This window comes from Tenrec ecaudatus, chromosome 2 (assembly GCF_050624435.1).
Source record: "Tenrec ecaudatus isolate mTenEca1 chromosome 2, mTenEca1.hap1, whole genome shotgun sequence".
Taxonomy (NCBI): Eukaryota; Metazoa; Chordata; class Mammalia; order Afrosoricida; family Tenrecidae; genus Tenrec; species Tenrec ecaudatus.
In genome coordinates, this window is record NC_134531.1 from 20,410,249 (window position 1) to 20,429,594 (window position 19,346).

A 19,346-nucleotide genomic window follows, 5' to 3' on the forward strand; every position below is an offset into this window, starting at 1 on the left:
AATGAAATGATAATGGAATTTTTGTCTGAATTTTTGAAGCTCTCTATACATTTGACCCCAATAAGAGACAATTGTATCCTTAATTCGTTTTCCTGGCAAGACTTATACAAAATTAGTATTTGGTCCTAATCAAATTGGAGAAAGGGCAAATAAAGGGTGAGGCTTTTTAAGCAGTAGGAAAAAACTACATCTGGATTACATGGAACTGTTTGGTGGGTGGTAGATTTTGTAAGTGATTAAACTTGGATACCAGGGAGAGGAGATATCTAAGCAAGATCTTAAAGTGGCCATGCGGTTTCTCCCTGACACTTAAAGTAAAATGTGAGAGAAAAAAGACAGACCTGAAAATGGATTGTGCAAAATAAAGAGAACTTGAAGAGTTGGAAAAACTTGTCATGAAAACTGATGAGATTTGTCCTAGACTATTCACCCTTCTTTTGTTTAGGAGATTAACCCGGTGATGGGTGACTCCACTCATCTACCCTTGTAGAACACCCATCAGAGTCGTCTCAAGGAAGAGGGAAAAAACAAAAGTAAAGGGTGAACTTTGCCTCTTGGATTTCTACAGGCAGAAAACGGGACCAGTGCCTGGGTCTGCTGTCCCCCAGGAGAAGAAAGGGGCATGCCCTGGAGCAGTGGACAGATCAACTGACCTTCTGAGATGACCTTCAGAAGCTGGGCAATCTTCCTTTGAAAGGGACGGGCAACAGCCTCCTAGGTTTTAGACATTTGGAACTTTTCCAACTTATTTTGGAGTGTAGGGCTGCTATTAAAATTCAGGACCAGTGGTGAGAGTGGTGACACCAGGAGGGTGGAGAGAAGGTGCGGTAGAAAGGGGGAAGCGATTACAAGGGTTTACATATAACCTCCTTCCTGGGGGATGGACAATAGAAAAGTGGGTGAAGGGAGATGTCGGATAGTGTAAGATAAAAGTAATAATAATGTATAAATTATCAAGGTTCATGAGGGAAGTGGGAGCGGGAAGGGAGGGGGGAAAGGAAATGAGGAGCTGATAGCAAAGGCTCAAGTAGAAAGCAAATGCTTGAGAATGATGAGGGCACAAATATACAAATGTGCTTGACACACTGGATGGATGTATGGATTATGAGAATAGTTGTATGAGCCCCCAATAAAATGAGTTTTAAAATATTGCCAATGGATAGAGGATCACACAAAGGCAAGGGATGGGATTGTCATGCATAACGGGTCAGAAGCAGAGCCTGCTGGGTCTGATGGCAGGGTTCCCAGTTAGATGGACTAAGAGAATGGGCCCACCTTAAACTAAGGGAGCAGAATTGTCATCATGATGGGCCTGGCAGACAGAGCTGATGTCCAGGACAAAGAACCCCTCATCTCGATTCTAAACTCTTTGGCCAACAACCACAGGGTAACACCATCGCTTAATTGATCCAAAAGGAGAGATGATTATGTGTAAGCCTTGAGAGCTAATATAATGTGTTTTGTTGGGTTTTGAATTTGGATGATACCTGCTACCCCTTGTTTTCTCTAATTTATCCTGTATGTAATGGACATGTAATGGATATTGTGCCCGTCCCACCATTTTACCCTGGGAAGAGATAACTTGTAAGATTTCACAGGATCACAGAAGGTTGCCCCAGGTTGGAACAGGCCTGGAGTCTCACACCTATTTCATTATGGAGCTTCCAAAAATGAGATTTTGAACTCGGTGTCGATTGAATACACTTTTGATGATGTGATGATGTGATTGTGTTTTGCAATTGACAAGGACTTGGGTTTGGCACAACAAAGGGTGGAATGCTCCCCAAACACATGGGCTGTAAATCCCTGCCGGTGAGGCCTGTGGGGAAAGAGTCCTGGTGCTGCTGCTCTGTTCCACAGGCTTGATGTGATTTCAGAGTCTCCTTACTAGCCAGGGTGTGAGTGGAGCGACAGTGTCATTGGGGGATTTATTGTCTTTGTTCTGTTAGTGAGCCAGAATTAATGTAGGGTTTATTTTGAGCCTACCTCCTTTGAGACATGAACAGGACTAAGCAGACAAAGAGACTAAAAAGACACACAGATGAGAAGGAGAGATATCAAATTGCAGGGAGATTAGCAGAAACACTGGATCACAGAGATCCAAGGGACAAGGATCTTTCCCCAGACTCAACACAGAACCTGAGAAAGCTGAGATTCCCTTAGGATCAGTGTCCGAAATGTGGACTTCTACCTTCACAACTGTGAAAAAAAATACATTTGCTTCATATCACCAATTACCTGTAGTATTTTAATTATAGCAGAATGAGACAGCTAAGAGAAACTCCCACGTAGACTCATAGGATGTCTCCGAATAAAAGCTATCATATCCATCACCGCCTAGTCTCCAGATCTGTGGATAGTTTCATCCGTTTTTGTCATTACCAGGCTAATGACAGTGATGGCTGCTTTCACTTCACTTCAGCAGTAAGGCTACTGAGGTCATTATGTAGAAGGCCCTATGTAGGATGGCTAGAAGTATGTGTTGGACTTGACTTGATGGCCCTAAGTTTTGTGTGTGAGGTTTTTCATGTAAATTGAACTGTATTATTTTTGTTACATTTTTCAATGAGATACCTCAAACGTTTCTATTTAAATTCTGCTTGATTTTATTAGTAACAAATATCTAGCAAAATATGATATGGATTAAGCGTGTATTTAGTATTGCTCATTACAGGTTAACATAACAGCTTTAACATGGGCTGCAAAGTATCACACACACACAAAATATTACACACACACAATAAGTATATATATATGAGAGTAATTATAATAATTTTAAAGACTATATATGTATTTATTTTGAATATGACATATATATAATCTTTAAATTGATTCTACTTTCAATTATGATTTCTGGGTGTTGTGTTTACTTTCATATCCTTCAATTCCAACTCATTGTGCCTCCATAGGAAGGACATAAAACAACTTCCTCCTAGATTCCCGGGCTCCTTAAATCTTTGTGGAAACAAATCTTCAGCTTTTCTGTAAGCAGTTGAATGCTTAGTTATGGTGCTGCCATGTTTCTTTCTTGTTTTCATTAAATCCTTATATTTCTCATTTATATAAGTCATACATACTCTTGAAATGGATCAATGTTTAAGTCATGAGTGAGCTATTCAGCTACATTTTACTTAACTGTATTACTAATTAACAAATTTATATAAAATATATTATAATGAGAGATAATGTATATTAGTAGGAGCCCTGATTGCCTAGTGGCCATGCTTTGACTGCCTTCCTCAAGGTAAGAAGTGCAATACCGCCCACCCTTCACCGGAAAAGATGAGACTTTTTACTCGTGTTAAGAGTTACAGTATCAGGACTCATGGGGGAAATTTTACCCTATCCTATAGGGTAGCAATGCGTTGGCATTACTCAATGGTTGTGGGATTGAGCCCGGATGCTTATTAAATTTTCTTATGCTCTAGTTACTGTTTAAAATGCTATTATAAGGGCATAGTCACTGATAATGTAACCAGGAGGAATTGCTGAAACCCAAATGCAGACTGAGCATGATAGTGGGAGAGGAGGAAAGTCAAGGGAAATAGAGGAAAGAGCTGGGCGGCAAAGGGCATTTATAGAAGTATAGATAAAGACATATACATATGCAAATATATTTCGATATGAGGATTGGGAAATAGATCTATGTGCCTATATTTATAGGTTTATTATTTAGGTAGCAGAAGGACATTTGGCCTCCACTTAAGTACTCCCTCAATGCAAGAATACTTTCTTCTATTAAATAGGCTTTCTATGATGCTCACTCTCCCGACACAACTGCTAAAGACAAAACGGATGAATAAGCAAATGTGGCGAAGAAAGCTGATGGTGTCCGGCTATCAAAAGATATAGCGTCTGGGGTCTTATAGGCTTGAAGATAAACAAGCAGCCATCTATCTCAGAAGCAACAAAGCCCACATGGAAGAACACACCAGCCTATGTGATCATGAGGTGCTGAAGGAATCAGTTATAAGGCATCAAAGAACAAAAAACCATATCACTGGATGCACAGCTCCATGATACAATCGCTGAGGACAAGCTGGTGCATAAGCAAATGTGGCTAAGAAAGCTGATGGTGCCTAGCTATCAAAAGATATAGTGTCTGGAGTTTTAAAGGTTTGAAGGTAAATAAGCAGCCATCTAGCTCAGAAGCAACAAAGCCCACATGGAAGAAGCATACCAGCCTGTGTGAACCTGAGGTGCCAAAGGGATCAGGTATAAGGCATCATCAGAACAAAAAATTCTTACCCTAGTGAATGAAGGGGAGAGTGCAGAGTGGAAACCAAAAGCCCATTTGTAGGCCACTGAAGATCCCCTTGCAGAGGGGTCTCAGGAAGGAGACAAGCCAGTCAGGTTGCAATGTAGCAATGATGAAAAATACAACTTTCCTCTAGTTCCTAAATGCTTCCTTCCCCACCCCCACCCCCCCTATCATGATCCCAATTCTACCTTACAAGTCTGGCTAGACCAGAGGATATACACTGGTCCAGATAGGAACTGGAAACACAGGGTATCCAGGGCGGATGATCCCTTCTGGACCAGTGGTGTGAGTGGCGATACTGGGAGGACAGAGGGAGAGTGGGTTGGAAAAGAGGAACCGATTACAAGGATCTACATGTGACCTCCTCCCTGGGGGACGGACAACAGAAAAGTGGGTGAAAGGAGATGTCCTACAGGGAAAGATATGACAAAATAATAATTTATAAATTATCAAGTGCTCATGAGGGAATGGGGAGGAAAAAATGAGACATGATGCCAAGGGCTTAAGTGGAGAGCAAATATTTTGAGAATGATGAGAGCAATGAATGTACAGATGTACTTTACACAATTGATGTATATATGGATTGTGATTAAGAGTTGTATGAGCCCCTAGTGAAACGATTAAAAATGCTATTATAACATCATAACATCCTTTTATGCTTATTTTTTAGGTTCTCATTGAACAATTATTATACTTTTTCAATGACACTGGTTACATTGTTCAATCCAAAAGGAAATGATTACAAACAAAACAAAAAAAATTAAGAATAGGTTAAAAGAAAACAAATAAGATGTTATTTTAAAAAAAAATCATTTTTAGGGGGCTCATACGACTTATCACACTCCATCCATCCATCCATTGTGTCAAACACATTTGTACATTGGTTTCCCTCATCATTTTCAAAATATTTGCTTATGACTTGTGCCTCTGGTAGCAGCTCCTCATTTCCCCTCCCTCTCCAAACATCCCTCCCTCCTCCTGATAATGTATAAATCATTATTTTCCCATGTCTTACATTGACTGAAGTTCCCCTCACCCAGTTTTCTGTTGACCCTTCCCCATGGATGGGGTTTTATGTAGCTTCTTGTAATCAGTTCCCCCTTTCTACCCCACCTTCCCTCCACCCTCCTGGTATCACCACTCTCACCACTGATTCTGAAGAGTTCATCTGTCCTGGATTCCCTGTGTTTCCAGTTCCAATCTGTACCAATGTACATCCTCCTGTGTAGCCAGGTTTGTAAGGTAGAATTGGGATCATAATAGTGGGGGTGAGGAAACATTTAAGAACTGGAGGAAAGTTGTATGCGTCATCATTGCTACACTGCATCCTATCTGGCTTGTCTCCTCCTGTGACCCTTCTATAAAGGGATGTCTAGTTGGCTACAGATGGGCTTTGGATCCCCACTCTGCACTCTTCCTCATTCCCAACGATATGATTTTTTGTTATTTGATGCCTGATACCTGATATATTTGACATCTCATGATCACACAGGCCAGTGTGCTTCTTCCATGTGGGTTTTGTTGCTTCTGAGCTAGATGGCCGCTTGTGTACCTTCAAGCCTTTAAGACCCAAATGCTATATCTTTTGATTGCCAGGCATCTTCAGCTTTCTTTACCACATTTGCTTGTGTACCCACTTTGTCTTCAGTGATTGTATCGGGAAGGTGAGCTTCATGGAATGCCAGTTTAATAGAACATAGTGTTCTTGCATTGAGGGAGTACTTGAGTGGAGGCCCAATGTCCATCTGCTACCTTAATACTAGACCTATAAATAGAGGCACATAGATGTATTTCCCCATCACCATACATAAATATATTTACATAGGTACACCCCTGTATTTAGACCTCTATAAATACCTTTTGCCTCCTAGTTCTTTCCTCTATTTCCTTTTACTTTCCTCTTGTCCCACTGTCTTGCTCAGCCTTAATTTCAGTCAGTCCTCTAGGTTACATTGCCCTTGATAAAGCCCTACCAGGCCTCTCAGAACCTCCTTGCCACTGTTTTTGGATCACTTGTTGTTCCCTTTTCCCTGGCTTTCTTAACACCACTTCATTTCCCCCACCTCACAGTCTCCCATGTTCCCCCACCCAAGACCATTGGTCCTGTTGTTTTCTCCTCCAGATTGTTTATCCCGCCTATCTTATCTAGATACACCTGCAGAGATAATAATATGCATAAAAATAAGACAGAGCAAAACAAAGCAACAAAAGAAAATAAAACGACAACAAAAAATACAATGACAAAAAAAACCTGTAAATAGTTCAAGGTGTGTTTGCTAATCTTTAGGAGTGTTTTCTGCTTTAGTCTGATGGGGTGCCACGCCCTGTCCCCAAAGTCTGTTTTTGATACTCCCCTAGGACTTCCTTGCTCTGCTCCCCTTGCTGTTCTGTTGCAAGCTCTTAGTGTTTTGCCTCAATGTCGTGGCACCAGATTGGGTGTAATTCACACACTTGTCTCAAGTGTTGTCCCCTGTAGGGTTATGGGTCAGTGAGAGATGTCATGTCTCATAGTAGGACTGCCCATATGGTCCTCTCTGTGCATTGGCTGCTCTGTGCTGGGTTACTGTCCTCAGGGATTGGTGGGCCAGGATGTGTTCCATTCTCTCTTTCTCCCCCTTCATTTGCTCCTGTGTACTCTGATCAGACATGTCCCTCTCCCTGAGCTGCAGTTCAGCACTGTCCTCTAAAATAAATTATTCAGGGGGAGGGGCATCAGCTGTCCATATAGTTGGGATTGGGGCTTGCCCCTCAGACCTCTCTACTGGTTCCCTGCTTCATGCCGGTATGGTATGTTACATTTACATCTTGGAGCGCTTGGTTGAAGTCTGGTCCCTCTTTCCCTGTGGAGATATAAACAATACCCGCTCCCCCTTGGGTGAGTTAGTGCTCTGTGCCCCCACTACCCATTTCTTTCTTTTCTTTTTCTTTTTCTTTTTTTCTCCCTCCTTTTTCATTGATTAATCTTACTTTTACAGATTAGGGAACTGAACCACCGCATGGGTCAGCCTGCAAAGACATAAGTTGGGAAAGAATCAGAGTTGTGCATGAACATAACTTCCACAGATAAAAAGTAGATTCTTCTTCCTTCATTTGATATATTTTCAATACACCTATTTTACATTTGTTAATTTTCTAGGTCCTAAGGTGGCCCCGATACCATACAGTGCAAGCATCATCATTACTCGGGCTGTTCTGCATTTAAAAAGAAAACAGAATAGTGTTCCTAGAAGATTGAAAGTGTGGAAGATGATCCCTGGAGCATCACCTAGATGGCAATGAAGGACATTGTTTTCTTACATAATTTCCTTAGACTTCTCCCTATGCAGTAGTGTTGTGTCTGGTTTCCTTTGTTCCAGCTGCCTAGGCTACTACTTGTGCCCCAACCTACTACAAATCAAGTCCAAGTGCATAAAATTAAAATAAATTACCCTCTAGGGCATAGTACAATACCATATTTCTACCCTTAGGAAAGAAGTCTAATTTTGATGCTTAGAAATTTTATTAAATATTATACCCTGGGTCAACAATGATTCTAAGAACTTAAAGGCATATTCCGTGCAAGTTGGCCTGTGCTCCACAAGGTCAGCAGTTTGAAACCATCATCCACTAGGAGGAGACAGGTGGGGCTTTCTCTGCCCATAAAGAATTGCCAGGAAACTCCGGCCTGGCCTTTAGTGTCACTATGATTCCACATGGATCAGATGGCAGTGTGCTTGTTTTGGGTACCCATGTGAATGATACTAACATTAATTTGCTTGTAAAATGTAAGAAACTTATACTAAAAATTATTTTATTAGTGAGCATTAAAATATAAGAAATTCAATAAGAAGAGATGGAACAAAGCAAACCGTCATGGTCTATTGATAACAATGGAAAGTATGCTTGCCTTACTTACCAACATATATGTACCATGGCGTGGCTTTCCTATAGCACCAGTAAAAGATACACAGGGAGATTTTATTCGCTATGTGGTTTTCAGTAGAAAATGGATGCAGGCAAAACATTATTAATCATCCATCAGAAGGGCGGTATTATCATAAATTAAGGCTCTAACAAGCTTTGAAACATCATGAACAAACTGTCCACTGAGCAACATTGATAGATCTGAAAAGGATAGCATTGAATGAAAAATTCTGGTTCAGAAAAAAAAAATGTTTAACAAAATTTAACCACACTTGATCAACCATGCATTGTCAAAATGCTACTTTTCATTTTTTTTTAGCACACGTATCACAATAATTACACGAGGAGTTGATTGGAAAGACACACATAACATACCCTTGAATGAGTTTCTGGGCAAATGAAGGGATGGAAAGCAACATTGAAAGGAGGTCTGCTAAAGAATGATAGTTACAATACTGACCCTTGATGCCTGTGAGCCAGGACCTCAACTCAGGTTTGCACAACTGCAATGTGACAGCTATAACAATGTCGCTAGGAACTCATCCTGTTGGCTACTCAAACCTGGAGTTCCACACTTAGAGATGGAGTGATATTATTGCTGGAGAAATGCCCTGCTGAGTAATAACACGGTTGACAAATGATGACAGGCTTAGAAGGCTTCATCATCATAATAAGTCTTATGTCACTGTAGGTCCATAATGCATTTGGAAGGACATTAAGCATTGATCAATGTTTTCTAGCATCTCCCTTAAGAAAATGAAAGTTTTGGAAACTCTCAAGTTTATTTTTTTAAGTATAAAATATCACTGATGTGAGATATTTTAAAATAGCAGAATATAACATTTTAGCACAGCTTATATATTTTACCAAGCAATTAACATACCATATATAGTCAAAGGAGAGACTGTAACAGACATCATGAAAGTAAGTGAAAAATCCCCCACCTGCTTAACATTTGGACTGGTTATCGAACTTCGTGCTACTGTTTATTATATATCAATTTTAGAAGTAAATTTCCATGTCTCTTGGGATTCTGCTTATCTTTTGAATGAGATATTGCCGATCGTTGGTTTTGAATTATAATCTAATGGTGGAATAGATTTCGTTTTTGTTGTTGTTGTTTTCTCTTTTTTTCACTGTTTTAATATCATGAAACACAAGTGCCAAACATTGTACAAATGTTTACTACATGAAGAGGAACTAGTGTGTCTTTATTTTTACCAGACTATGTATCATTTAGCACTACTCACTACACCAACAGGCTTACATGGGAAGGTATTACTTCTATGAAGTTTTATCATGAATGAAAAAGTTCACAACTTTTCCCCATTGCAGATTGACATTCACCTTACTATTCCTGTTAATCTGCTTTGGAGGATCTTTAATAAACTTTAAAAAAATCGCCTTAGCCGTGAATTCTGAGCTGGTAATCTTATTTCACATAGGTCAAAATATCCTATGCTGCTATCGCTAAGACAGTGTGCACAATGTGGGATCAGAATGTGTGGCTTCAGTAGCCATCTTCCTATTTAGAAAGACAAATTACTGTTTCCTGAAAGGTTCCAAATATTATGAGAGTTATAGGTTAGCCAGTAATTCATGGAAACTCATTTACATAAGAGAAGTCAATGGTCACAGCCTCATGAAGCTTCACATGCACAGAAGAAATTCAACCCTGCAAATACTCCAATGATCTTTCCTACCTTGAAACTGGTTTAGCCACATAAAGAACGAGTTCATGAAGGAGGGTGCAGGTGGGGGAGGGAGGGGAATGAAATGGGGAGCTGATATCAGGGGCTCAAGTGGGAAGAGAATGCTTTGAAAATGATGATGGCGGCATATGGGCAAATGTGATTGACAAATTGGAGTAGTGTATGGATTGTGATAAGAGATGTAAGTGCCCCCCAATAAAAGTACTAAAAGAAAAAAAAAAGCTAGTGCCTAGCTTTCGGTCTTGGGCCATTGCTTGTGACATGAAAATCTGATGAAAAAAATGTTTATTTTGTTAGGAAATATAATAAAGAATACTACTAATGTAATAAAATATTGGAAACTAATGTTCTACATAAATATGCACAATGGCATTTGGTGTTTTTAAAAGTTGTACTCATCATCCTTGATGCAAAAAAGTTATTCAAAGTTATAACAATCTTTAAGAATAAATTTAGGACTATTTAAAATAATATCTGCTTGGAATACTTTTCAATTGCCAGCTTTATGCCTTGTAGAATCATCTTTGCTTCTGATTTTCACATCCCAATTATAAAATGTTGCCATATTGACTACCGTGGTTGTAAATTGGTCTCGAAGTCAAGGTCATCCTCCAGAGAAGCAAGATCCTTTGTGGCAGCTGCTAAGGTCCTTTCCAGCAGTGCCGGAGCTTCACCAATATCACATCTGAGCATGACATTCGTCCCCGCCACAGACACACTTGGTCATTAGGAGGAACGTAAGCTTTGCTGGACAGTTGATCTGCCAATAAGTATCTGCTCTCCAGTGAATTGGTAGACTCTTTTTTCTTCTGCATGTATTTGAGAATTTCTAAAATCTGCTTCATTTCTGGAATCTGACCTGTTAGCCTCCTTTTCTTTTGTGCAAGATGGAGTTCCATAAGTGTATACTTTTGATATTGTTCATCAACTCCTTTAGTACTATCTCTGCTTTCTCATTCCTCGGCTGTTTCAGGAAGGATTGTACACTTGCACAAACACAGCCTCAGGAATCTTCAGGAGGACAACCAGCTTTAGCAGCCAGCCATCTTGTAGAAGCCTTTTTTCTTATTACCATTTTTAATTTGAGCAAGATTCCTGCTTGTTTACAGGAAACAGAGAAAATGACACCCTTCTGAACGGAATTCAGGCAGGGGTATTGCCCAATGTAAAGCCTCCTAATCTGGGTTTTCTCTGAATACTTTTGCTTTGCAGGTGCTAGTTGAACACTTCTCTGTAGCCCTATAAGACTTGAGGTTTAAGAATGGACACACACAAAAATGATGACACTCTGGTGTCATCACAATGAACCAAACTCCAAACCAAAGTCACTTCCTCTAGGTCCATTCCCACTCCTCGCAGTGCTGTAGGGCAGAGTGCAGCTGCCTCTGGGGAGTTCGGGGGCTGTAACTCTTTACCAGAGTAGAAACCTCATCTTTCTTCTGCAGAGAGGCTTTTGGCTAACTCTGCTCCCTTGGCTCCTATCACGGACCCAGCAGCCTTACGCCTTTCTTTGCTATTTACCGAACTGTAATTAGCTAACTCATTAGCTTGCAAGTAGGGTAAGGTTTCAGATCTATACCAATTCTTCGGAAACTCAGATAAAAATATTACACTACAAATGCCAGAGTTTAAATTAATGATTTATCTATTATTCATTAGAGCACGCATTTCCAACTCTAACAAGCTCTTAAAGTCATGTAATCTCTCACATTTCATGAACAAAATAACTGGCTCAACACAGGAGTGCAAACTTCTCCATTTCTATTATTTTCTGTTATTAGACTAATGAGGAAATAAAGGAAGAGAGTGAAGTTACTTTCCACAAAGCTAGTTAATGTCAAGACAAGCACCACCTAAAATCCGATGGGGCAAAGCACGGGATTGTGAAACTGTTTGCTAATTTGGAAAGCAAGTTTAATGCTTTGGACATTCAAGAAGCATGTACACATCATTTCAAAGTTAGGCCAGTGTTTAGTAAACCATTATTTTAATACCAGAAATCAACCAACTTCCAGTCCATTTATACAACCCAATGATTTTATAGATAGATATTGCAAGGGAGAGTTGCTTAGGGTTTGAAAAAGTCACTACAGTGTTGACACATTGTTCTTGCCAATGTACATGTCACCTGCTTAGCTACAGTCTAAATATTCTACAAGAATTTAAAACGTACTAAGGATTGTATAACTCTCCCCAATATATAAGTATTCATTCATGAACAGTTCAGATTTATCCTAATGACAACTAATTTTGCTTTGGGAATGTTCTCCCTGGGTCTACCTATCCTTGCTTCTACCTGGAATAAAGAAGAATCAATAGGGGTACATGAAGTCTAAGAAACATTGCCTATAATTTTGGTAAGTGCTAACAAGAAAACATACTCAGACCCCTGCCTCATTCCCAGGTTGATCTTTGTTCACAGTCTTAAGGATTGTTTTCTATCTTCTGGTAACACATAGTATATAGTTGACAGTATAAAGTTGCAAAAGAGAAAAATTAATTTTTGTCTGTGATCCACAAGATCAGCAGTTCAAAACCACGAGCCAATCCCCTGGAGGAAAAGAGTGCTGTCTACACCTGTGAAGAGCTGACTCACAGGGACCGTGCTCTTCAGCCCTATGTTTTGAGTTTTGTCTCAGGACAAAGTCAGCGCTGCTGGCTCTCCTTGCGGCCATGCACATCACAAAATAGCACCTGTGTGTCCGTACCTCAAATTTTAAATAGCAAGTATTTTACAGAGGCTGAGACCTTGGACATATATGCATTCAAATGCTGCCCAAATGCACTTTATGCAGAAAGTACCCATTTAAGGAATTTGGTTTCTGAGTCCAGGGTTGTAAACCTTTGATAAAAATCCAGTCCATATAAAAAAGTGTACGTGAACCTCTGTGGAATTTCATGACAAGGCTAAGTGATTCGAACATGAATCTCATAGCGAAACAAAGTACCTTGTCTCTGGCCCTGAAATGTCATGCCTTCTACCAGCATCCATAAAACAGTCATAGGTTCAATTTGTTCAATAAAGGGCATCGAGGAGACCATACCTGACCCCCTCGGACTGCCCAGGTTGCAGCCTCAGGGGTGTAGTGGTTGCAGGTGTGGCTGCTCCCAGTTCCAAACCGACACTTGTTCCGTGAGCGAAAGATACCTTCCACACCCTGCAAGGGCTGCAGCCTCAGAAATGAGCAGGAACAGTCCCACCCTGTCTTCCGGTGTTGCCATGAGTCAGACTGGACATGCTGGCAATGAGAGTTTTCGGTTTTGTTTTTAGATTCCTCAAAGCGTCACGAGGGAGGGGTCGGACATGATCTCTCCTTCTTTCCCAGTGTGACACCATCGTTTTCCCACGCCACTCTCCCTGCATTCAAGGTCCCATAATTCCTTGCAATGGCCACACAGAATCACAGACCATACTCATGATTAAGGGTGTTTATTAGGGACATTAATTAATTACCAAATATCAGGGTCATAAAACAGTAAGGATACAGCAACAGATCTCCTCAGCCAGAAGTCAAATCTCTCTCTAGTCCTCAGCCCTGCAGACATATGGTCCCTTAATTCTGCCTCCTTGGACCAGAAGGCCAGCCCTCCTAAAATTCAATCTCACAGCCCCATAGGCTCGGGCCATCTGAGGAGAAGGCATCCTGTAGTTTTTGCCCTGCTCCTCCAAGTTTCCATGTCAGAGTCTGGCACATCTGATCTCAGTGGCCTCCATCACTTCAGACATATCCTAGGATGTGCTTCTCCAATGGTCCAGAAATTGCTTTCTGTGTCTGACATGTCTCTTCCACATCAAAGCAAATAAAGGACCGATGATGTCTTAAAACACCCTCTTGTGAAGTCATCTTAAAAATACCCCCAAAGAAACCAAGCGTCTGACGTGGTTCACACCTCTGCTAAGGTTGACTTAACCCCACCTTAATTCTGTAACAGAGAACTCCCTCCAATGTGCGATCAGAGCCAGTCATAGAGCCTTGAATGAAAATATAACACTTCAAGGATAATGACGTGAAGATCCTATTCATTGGCTTCTCCTCACTTGGTTAATGACTCATTTGGCGCTCTTGCACGTTCAGAATGCACAAACTACAAACAAAGAAAGCTACCATTATTGTTCGTTGCTACCAAGTTGTTCCTGGCTTATAGCCCTGGGTCCCAAGTCATCCTTACAATCATCCCTGTATGTGAGTCCATTGGTACAGTCACTGTGCAGTCCATCTTACTGAGTGTCTTTCTCTTTCTTCCACAGACCATTGACTTTACCATCCATGCTGCCCTGCATGAATGTGAGCCCTCCCGATGACAGGTTCAATGAACATTCTTGCTACACATCATCCAACACAGATTCATTTATTCATTGGAAATCCATGATCTATTAAATATTCACTGTCAATACAATAATTCAAGGATAAATCTTCTGTCTTCCTTCTCAGTTATCTGATTTTTGCATGCACACGGAGACTTGAAAGTCCCCTGGTTTGAGTCAGCCACAAATGGCACATTTGATTTTAACACTTTATGTGAACTAATGGAAAGTTTCATTAGGGAGGGTGGATCAAAGGCAACGCTTTCTCATTTTTTTTGAAAGCACACTTGCAGTGGGGTCATCACAAATAGACAGTACCATAACATCAAGAACATTCCCTATATGTTATTGAATTACTCAATTTGAATTTCACTATGTATTTGCTGGTCTCGGTTACAAGTACGTTTTTCATTAACATACTCACATTCTGTTTACTTGCATATTCCCTGTTCAGTTGCGCTTGAATATAATACACCTGTTTACCATCTGTCCTCAATTTTGGTCAAGAGTTGCTTCATATTTTCCAACACTTTGTATGGTAATTGAGCCAACCCAAAAGTCATTTTTGTTATTACACATCTTGCTCATGCACTGCCAATAAGATATTTTAGGCTCTTACTGGCTGAAATATGGTCTGCTTTGAGGAGCTTTATATCACTATATTGTAAAATATTTAAAAGTTCCTCATAGACAACTAATATATTTGAAACTTAAGATACGTAGAGAAACATGCACTCACACACAATGTGTGCTATGAAGAAATAGCTTGAGGTAAATTACTTTGGGTCTTTAGCCTCCTGTGAGCCTAGATAAAATGTATGTCAAATCTATGATTCATTTTAAAGTTATAATGAGATGTAAAATAATTTAATGTTCCTCATGTTATTTAAAACTCTGGTATTTAGCTCATTCCCTATACAATTACAAAATGACTTACTAATGTATTTAACAATAATTCAAGGGTATCAGGTTGATTATACCTCTACATGTTTTCCTTTTCTGATAATGTAAAAAGACAATTAAATAAATATGGTACATCAAAATCTTTTGTTCTTGAAAAATATAAGTTACGTAAGGTTTCAATGCAACTACCTGACTTTGCCTGGCTTTTCCTTAAAGATGTTCTGATGTGAGAACTTTTAATATATGTCCAAGGCTTGTCACCAAGGCTAAGTGTCTTGCTTTCCATTTCAAAAAAAAAGAAGGAAAAAAAAAGCACGTTTTGGGGTTGTTTATAGTTTTCAGTGCATTCAAAGGCACGAACACACACATAGTTCTCATCATATTAAGCAGTGATGAATGCTCCTAATATCTATAATACACAATGCATTACAGAGTTCGTTGTTTCTGTGTGGAGGCTAGTGAGTTACCCACTGCAAATAAACCAAGAGCTCAACAGAGTTTCCTAAATCTCACTCTTAGCACAGTCTATGGAACACGATGAACTTTCAATACAGGGGAGAAAAGCAAACCCATAAGAAACCCACTGCTGTCAAGTAGATCATGATTCATAGCGATTCTATAGGAGACAAAGGATATGTTCTATCAGGCAGCTAGAGTCTACAGAATCTAAAGGAACTGCCATCCTGAATTGCCACACATGACCCATTCCCAACACCATCTACCGGTAATAGTTGCAAAACCTGTGTCAATTTGAGAGGATTAAGAGTGAAGGGGTGGGGTTTAGCCTGTCGATCAGGTGGCAGCTTGATGACCTCATTTGGAGACACTAGGAGATAAGTAGCTCATTGGAGGCAGGAAGCAGGATCACTCCCTGCAAAATATTTCTAACTCAAAGCCTCATGAAGCTAACCTGATGCAGCCAGAGCCCTGGGAACTGGAGGAGTCATGTGGAGATCCCTGCCAGTGCTGAGATGCTTACAATGTCACTGGATCCACAAGACTTCCCACCCGCTGTCTTGTGATCTTCCTGCATCATTGCATGTGATTCTTGCGTCTGAAGAGGAATTTATAGATCGATATCACACATATGGGCTAATATTGGACTTATGGACTTGATCTGGATTGGACTGGGATGTTTTCTCGATATTCAATTGCTCTTGTGTATAAAGCCATTTCCTATACACATGAGTGTCTATGAGACCAACCATTATGCTGGAATAAGGATCAATGGGCATGGAAGAATAAGGCTAATGGGAAAGTAGGATTGGAGATGGGGTGAGCCAGTCCCGTACTGCCATACAACCCCTATAAAGTCCAATGCCTCCCCCTAGAGGTGGACAACTTCCTTAAAATATAAGGAAATCCAATTCACGATGGAAGTGTACTTTGCTTATTAAATATTTCCCTGATTACTGTCTTTTGGTACCATCTTTTCATAATGTCACACGTGTCTGACTCCCTCTGTCGTGGTGGCAAACCACTCAGGAGAAATGCGTGAGCTGAGAAGCCTGGTAACATTGACTTTCAACACATGACATGCTCCGTAGAATTTCAAAGACTGTAAATCTTTAGTGAAGAACACCTCCCACCCTGAACACCACCTACCTTTCTCCCGTGAAGTGCCCTTTGGGTTCCAATTACTGAACTTTTACACAGCAATCAGATGCCCAGCCCCTCAGTCACTAGGGCTCTTTCCCACGAAGAGATCAAAACCCACTGTCACTGCGTGGATATGCATGCCCCATGGCCCTACAAAGCTGTAACCTTTACGGAAATAAGTAGTTTCAATCCTCTTCTGCAGATGGACTAGTGAGTTTCACTAGCGGGTCTTATGGTAGCAGCTCACTGCTTTCCTAAACCATAGCCTCCCCTCCTCCCCCAACCAGGTTCCTTCCAGTAAAGAGAAGGTAAGACTAAAGTATAAACAAAGAAGCTATAACCAATACCACTGTGTTAATTCAGACTCATAAATACCCTACTTACAACAAAGCACAAAGGCTCCTTGAATTTTCTAGTCAGTAGTCTTTAGGTGACTTTTTTCCCAAAAGGGAGTCTATGGTGAGTGTGTTTTGTTTTGTTTCAATTAGCAGCCAATTGTTTAATTATAATGCCCCTAAGGCCTCTTTTAGTAATCAAATAGATTCAGAATAATAATAAAAAATTATCTCTATTACTGTTGCATTCTATTATAATTTTATTTGAGATTATATAGTGGTACTTGTTACTTCAAGGAGTCTCCCTTATCCTCTGCTTTCCTATGGGTTTAGGTTTTAGGGGGTGCAAGGATCCATATTGAATGAATATCGATTATCCTCTGATACTGTCCATAAGCTACTTTTTGCACATTGTTTAACATCACAATGCATTTTTAATGTCTTATTATCATAATGTAATGTCCTATTCTCTTTCATACCCTTCCTCTCGTTTTCATTTTCTGTCCCTGCCTGTGTGTCTCTCTCTCCCTTCTCTGCACTGAAATTTAAGTGAAATTCCATGAAAACTAAGGTGTAACCCTGGTATCAACCCTCCTTCTGTCTTCCCAAAAGTGTTTCTGTCTATGCATACACATGAAGAGTGTACAGGGATTAACCTCTATGGTACTCAATAGTCATGTTGTGGGTAGATCCCATCAGGTCAGTTCTGACCCCTAGAGACCATTGGAATGCCCCACAGAAGGAAACCCTGCTGGTCGTGCACCATCCTCACAATTGTCCCTCTGCCTGAGCTCACTGTTACAGTCACTGGATGAACCCATCTCCTTGAGGGCTCTCCACTTTCCCTGCCCCTCAATTTTACCAAATGTGATGTTCTTCCCCAGGGATTGGTCTTTCTGGACAACATGTTCAAACTAGATAAGAAGAGGTCTCACCATCCTTGTCTCTAAGAAATGCTCTAGTCAGATTTCTTCCAGGACTCACTGCTTTGTTCTTTTACTGGTCTGTAGTATTTTCTTTCTTTCCTTTCCTTTTTCAAACTTGCGATCCTTTCCCTGTTATTCTCCAGCTCCACAATACAAATGCATTGTTTCCTTTTTGGTTTGTTTACTCAATGTTCATATTTCACAAGCATATGAGGCAATTGAAAGTAGTGTGCCTTGGTATTATTTAGTATTATTTACTTGAAAATTATGACATAATAGTAAGCAAACCATGTCTTTCTTTTTTCTCTATTAAATAAACATATTTTAAAATATTTTTTAATCAAATCCAATATTTATCAAAAATATTTTCTCCTAGGAAACAGGAACCCAGGTCTGAGCATCTTAAAATATTTAAGAATGTGCATTTAATAACATAGTAATATCTACAATATTTCATATTCCACATTTTTAGCATTGGTTTATTCTAGGTTATTGTGTTATAAAACTGCTTTCAATGTTCCATGATTATTGATTTTCTAAAATTCCGAAATTGGACATGTATTTTTTTTTTACAAAATAGAGAAACTAAAATAACTAATATAGAGTTTTTATTTGTATATTTGTACATAACTTCTTGGGTTCTATTGAAATATTCTTAAGGAAGCAATGAAATAACCAAATCCCAAGTCAGTGTCACTGAGTCCATTCCTACTCTTAGGGAGTGACCCTTTTGAATTTGTCAGTCTGGAAGTCACACTGGAGCAGAGCCTCGTCTTTCTCGGAGGAATGATTTGCGCATCCATCTTCTTACCTCGGGGTAAGTAGCCCAACCTCTCAGCCACTGTATGGCCAGGACCCCAATGCATAATACTTCATAAAATAATTATTAAACAGAGACAAGACATTGTTGAGGGATAACAGACAACATTAATCAACTATATAGAAAGTAGGCATTTTAGTTTGTCTTTTACCTGAGGGGAGGAGGCGATTCCAGTGTAAAGAAAACATAATAATAATATAAATTCCCTGCACTGAATGTTCTCTGATTCAAACATCCATCCACAGTATTTTGTTGTTGTTTTTTATTTTCTTGGCTGCCATGTTGCTTGGAATCCCTATCCAAATTAAAAATTTCCTTTGAATTATTGAGAAATATATCAGTTCCATAATCATTTTTCCTCAATGATATGAAATCTCTATCTCTTGCCCTGATTCAAATAATACACTATCTTTTTTGAATTACGTCTTTAAAACTTTTTAAGGCTAATTTTACCTATAAAATGGCTATCAAATATCTGTCCCACAGGTTTCAATTCCTTAAGGCAGGGGACCAGACAAAACAAAAGACTTACCTAAAAAGAAGTATTCTCCAGGGTGCGTTTCTCTTACGACCCTAGCACA

The 19,346-nt window shown here is 39.8% G+C and overlaps 1 pseudogene; it reads right to left on the minus strand.

The window, feature by feature from the left end:
- Positions 1–10,366: 10,366 nt before the first annotated feature.
- On the minus strand, positions 10,367–12,906 carry LOC142439833 (prefoldin subunit 3 pseudogene; annotated as a pseudogene).
- Positions 12,907–19,346: the final 6,440 nt, after the last annotated feature.